A 5,778-nucleotide genomic window follows, 5' to 3' on the forward strand; every position below is an offset into this window, starting at 1 on the left:
CAAACCTGGATTAATCACCTCATAGAGTATTGAAAGACAGTAAATAAAAGAGCTGCCTTAAGTTCAGGAAGTAGTGGAGTTGTGCATAGAGCCAATAGTTTTTTGTTTTTTTTTCTTTATGTGACATCATTTTGTTTAAAAAAAAATTCAGTTCTTGACTGGCTAATAGACACAAGTTAAGATTTTTAAGGAAATTCTCTTAATTCTCTTGGAGTAAACCCAAAACCCCTTTGTCTTATTGTGACTGAAAACCCTGTGAACAGAACTGAACTGAGATGACTTTTCCACCTCAGATTAACTGCAACACCATGTTAAAAAAAGTAAAGGGTATATAAAACCTGTGATAAAAGATGCAAAACCTCTTGATCACAGAACTACAATAAAGAGGTCTCCACCAACAGAGCTTCATGTGCATACAGAAATGGGGAGCTCTTGAAGACCAGTTACATGATAAAAACAATTATCCACATTAGTCTGTGACATAGGGAGAGACTGCAGATCTGTCAAGACCCCCTGCTTAACATACAGTAGGCTGTTACAAGCCAGAGTGATGGCGAAAAAAAAGGATAATTTGCTGCAGGAAATGACTGCAGATATGGGTGAAGGCCTGGGATCTAATGATGGATCGAGTTACAGTTTGAAAGGTTTGGGGCAAATTAATAAGTCTCCTTCCACTCTAACAACCTGAGATACAGCAGCAGATCTGTTAACCATTTATAGGACACTCAGTGAAATACTTTGAAGCCAACAGTGTTATTGGCATCCAGGACAAGACCTTATTACCTTGTAACATTAAAAGAAATATGGATATTTTGATGGTAAAAATTGATGTCAATGTAATAACAAGAAATGCCAATTTGCCCCAATATATTAAGAAAAATAACAAAAGTGCTTCTATAAGAAATTCATTAAAAAAACACTCTTTATTTGGTCCAACATAACCTTAGAGGCATTAATGGTGATACTGGAACTATCATTTTTTAGTTTGTAAACCTAAATATAATTCTTAACTCAGCTTATCAACTTTTTTACTTACATTTCAAGTAGCTTTTTACCTTTTTTTCTTAACTTTTTAATTTTTTTTTAACTTAATTTCCAGTAGGTAATATATCATTCAAGGGCTCCTCTAATTGGTCGAATTCCTAAATAAGATGTACAGCCATGTAGCAGTATCTATGCGGAATGGCTGGATATAGATCTTGTGCTTCTAGATCTCACTGAGGGACAGGGGGGAATCCATTTGTAAGGGGTATGCAAGTGATCAAAAACGGTAACTTGCCCTATAAAGGGTTTTGATAAACAAAAAAACAGATCTAAATTAAAAAGAGACATACAGCCTGATATGGGAAAACGGAAATAGCATTAAAAAAGGGGTTATATTCATCCTATACCAGGGAGTCATCTGTAAAAGCCCATACCAGTAAGATAGGAAAGCCTTAGATGTCCCACAGGAAATTACAGCTATGTGTTGGAACAGCAGTAGATCTGAAAGTTTATTTACCAGACACTAAGCACACACACAATCAAAAGAATCCCTTGTTAGGGAAGCTCTGTTAATTCATTTGGCCTTAAAAACATTGTCTCAATTGAAATTAATAAATAAAATGGCATAAGTGCTGTGGGACCACCTGTAGAGGAACTGTTTTTCGCTCTAAATGCTCCACCTACAATTACCAAGGCTAAAAATGTGGTAGAGGATTTTATGAAGCCTGAAGGCCAAGGTAGTATGAGCTGATCCTTAATGACTCAGAGACAACACAAAGAAATAGGCTGAGGCAAATTTCAGAAAAGGGAAGTTTACTCATTTTAAAAAGGCTTGTGGAAGAGTTCTTAAAAATATATTAATGTAATAAAAGGAACTTGGCTGCTCAGTGGCGCAGTGGGTAGCACTGATGCCTTGCAGCAAGAAGGTTCTGGGTTTGATTCCCGGCCCGGGGTCTTTCTGCCTAGAGTTTGCTTGTTCTCGGTGAGCATGCGTGGGTTCTCTCCGGGTACTCTGGCTTCCTCCCACAGTCCAAAAACATGACTGTCAGGTTAATTGGCTTCTCTAAAAGTCCTCTGTTGTGTGAATGGTTGTTTGTCTCTGTGGTGCCCTGTGATGGACTGGCGACCTGTCCAGGATCTTGCCTGTTGACAGCTGGAGATGGCACCAGCACCCCTCGTGACCCCACTTGGGATAAATGTGTTTGAAAATGGATGGATGGATGGATAATAAAAGAGACTGTTCACTGCCACCGGTCACAACATTAAATGTAGCATACGTGTATACCTGAGCTGTCTAGAACTGACAGTGAGGTGTGTTGCATAGGAATCTTAAAGTAGCTGAATCAGCTGTAAAATCCCTGAGCCTGATGGGAAATGGAGGAGAGTTCAAAACTCGCCTAAAATAAATAATTAGGATCTTTTGGGTGAGAAATCCCGAAATCCTTATGCATGGGCTATTCTTCCACAGAAATATAAAAATACACTAAACACACATTCAGGGTGTCATGGATTAAAATTACAGTCAACACTGATGATGTTCTCTCTCACATGATGATGAGGAGGAACATTTGCGTCACTGAAGAATTGATAAAGGAAAATGACTAAAGCAGGCTTAATTTTAAGAAATGAAGGCTTTACAAAACACAGATTAAATTAAGCTTTAACATCACAGAAACAGAAATCTTTACCTGACAGTTAGAAAGTGAAAAGAACTTTGAAATGCATCTGTCTTAAACAGAGTCCAGCAGACCTGGAGAAAGGAAACAGGGATAATCCCCCCACAGTTATCACGTGTTTAAATATTAGAACATTTTACTTGATAAAGGTCAGAGGTGAGAAAAATATGTTCTAAAGAAGCTATGGTGTACTGGTCTGGATCCACAGTAACTTTGATGGTGCCCTTGATGTGGGTCATGACTATCCATGTTAAGGCTATTTCTACCTGCCTATTCTAACTAGCAGAATGGAGCAAAGCAGAGAGAGGCAAGCACAGAGGCAGCTCAACAAGACAATCAAAAAGACAGGATTTGTGTCCAACTATTGACTCAAAGTCTCTGCAGAGTGAATTAGCTGAATATTTTAATCAATTCGCATAGAAGGAGGATGAGGAAGTCAGTTTTATGGGAAATGGAGAACATCTCCTGAAGAGGGCAGCAGAGAAACAAGTCAAAATATGATGAAACACAGACATTGTGGAGTTTGTTTAGTATGGACTGAAAAAGGCAGTTCGAAACTGAAGCCCAGTGAAAAGGTGTTGAAAAGGAGGACCAGGATGCACTCCGATGGCAGAGGGGACTGTCACTTTGGAGGGTCACTAGGAGGGTGTTTAAAAAAAACATAAAAATGGTCATAGTCAGGACTGACCCTAACTATTGCCACAACACAGAAGCAGAGGTACTGAAATATATACAGTGGATGGATGTCAAGGTTCTGCCTGGATTTCCCTGAACTCAGAACAAACAATGACTTAAAACCAGAAGAAAAGGTTGAGGCTAATTTAAAACTTAAAATGCCTGTTAACCACTGGAAGACAACGTAACATGAGTGTAGCAGAGCTGAGTGGCTGGATAGTGGGAAAAGAGAAGCCTCTGATAAACATGTTGGCTGAAAGGTATGAGGAAATGTCTGACTTGTTCAGCAGTTTTTGGCTTGCAAGCACTGTTTTTGCAATAAGCTTAAAGAACCTGAAACCAGACTTTATGGATGGGAAAATATAGAGGCCCGGTACTATGACTTTAACCCCCCTAAGACTATGAGTAATCAGTTAAATTCAGTTTTTTTATACAGCCCCCGTTCACAACTCAGGTCATCACAAGGCAATTTGCATATAGACAAAGAAGTCAGATTGGTTTCTGTCAGGGAAAATCAGCTGATTTTATTCAGTTGTCAACTTACAAGTAATGCTATTCTGGATGAGCTTGCAGTGACTATTTTTGCTTGCATTTTGAGTTAACTTCATTCAATCCCTCACACCGAGCATGTAGCGGCAGTGGAGAGGAAAAACTCCCTTTTAACAGGAAGAAACCTCCATCAGAACCAGGCTCAGTTTGAGCAGCCATCTGTTGAGGCTGACTGGGGTTCAAGAAGATTGAAGCAGACATACGAAAATAAGCAGAGTTGCAAAAGGTAACTGTCAACCAGCACCACAGGCGGCCCTTTCAATTAAACACACAGGCAGGCAGACAAACCTTAAGCTAGTTCTCATGTCAGAGGATGAAGAGAGCACATAGAGTTAGTCACAGTCAGAGAAACAGGATTACACTGAAATACAGGCAAATCTCTAACATCTATAAAAAAATATGTTGATTGCAGCAGTACAGCTGATATTTCTCTCTGGGTTGGTGTCACAGCCAAGCAGGACCAGACCAGATAAAGCTTCAATGATGGGAAAAGCAGAGGCAGCATAAAGTTAGAGGTTGAACTTACCAAAAATGCAGAGTGGGATAATGGAGATGGGATGAAGCAGAATAATGAAAATCAATCCCTATGTCCTCCATCAGCCGAAACGTATAGCAGCATAAATGTAGAACATTAGGAAGAGGTATGAGAAAGGTGGAGCCCAGGTACAGCAATGGAGCCAATACAAAGTAAAAGTAGCTACATTTGACATAATTAATGTCATTTCAATCCAGATCCAGTGAGCCCTGATCTCTGAAGTGATTAAATTGGCCATTCTTGTGTTGACAGGCGTTGGTATCTTAATCACGTTTATGAAAATCGGGCAGCTAGAGGTGTTTGTACTAAGAGATAATAATATAAAGATAATTGAATAATCTGAACTTATCTACTCTGCAGCATTTGTGAAACAAGGTGATGCAAAAGCACTGGGACAATGGAGTGCTTCAAACTGAGCCGTGTGCAGCTGTATGCAGTGATAGGAGTGAAGATTCGGGACTATGCACTTCTGGAATCTAATATGTGGCAGAAGATTGTAGAAATATATCTTTGTTAGATCCCAGACAAAGTGTGGCATTTTTTAAATGAGCCATCAAGGAAATTTTATGCCACTTTGTGATATCAGTAGCTGTGACTCTTGGTGCGGTGGTGAGGATTTACAACCACAGAAAACATGGACTGGGCCGTGAATGAAGCTGTGAATGTGCACTGACATGTATGTCCAGTGTAGTCTGCTATGTGCAGGGTGGGAGAAAACCACTGCTGTAAGAACCCTTTTGGAATGAAAAATTACTAAAACTGAGTTTCCCTTTGGGTATTAATAAAGTATCATTGAATTGATTTAAATTTAATGAGAACCTACATTTCTAATAAAGGCTGTTATGAGGGTCCCTGCAGGGGGTCCTGGGCTTTTTTTCTATTTCTTTTGGAACGCGATTTTAAAATCTAAATAAAATACTTAATTTTTCTATTTTTAACACATTTTTAGATGCACATTGCAGAAAAAAGAGAAATATCACTTAAATGATCATTGATTTATGTATATCTGCTTAGAATATATTTTTAACCAGTTGAAGTTTAAGATACAATGTCAGCCTTATGTCTTTAAAAGTTGCAGGTTTAGGTTACCAAAGTACAAACCAGTTAATGACCAAAAAACAATCAATAGCTCCTCCAAACAATGACAATAAATATGAATAAGGGAGACAAATTTTTGCTTTTGATCCCCGCCTTCTGACCATTCCTTGTTGACACTAACAAGTAGTTATAATAAAAATATCGTACAAATACTGGCAGAACTGCTGATCTGGTCAACTTAGGCACATTTAAACAGATTTATGTAATGTAGTGTTTAGTCTGTCCACTAGAGGGCAGTGTCACTCTACACTAACTGCCCGT

This window comes from Cyprinodon tularosa, unplaced genomic scaffold (assembly GCF_016077235.1).
Source record: "Cyprinodon tularosa strain WSP-4 unplaced genomic scaffold, ASM1607723v1 ctg59, whole genome shotgun sequence".
In the NCBI taxonomy this organism is placed as follows: domain Eukaryota; kingdom Metazoa; phylum Chordata; class Actinopteri; order Cyprinodontiformes; family Cyprinodontidae; genus Cyprinodon; species Cyprinodon tularosa.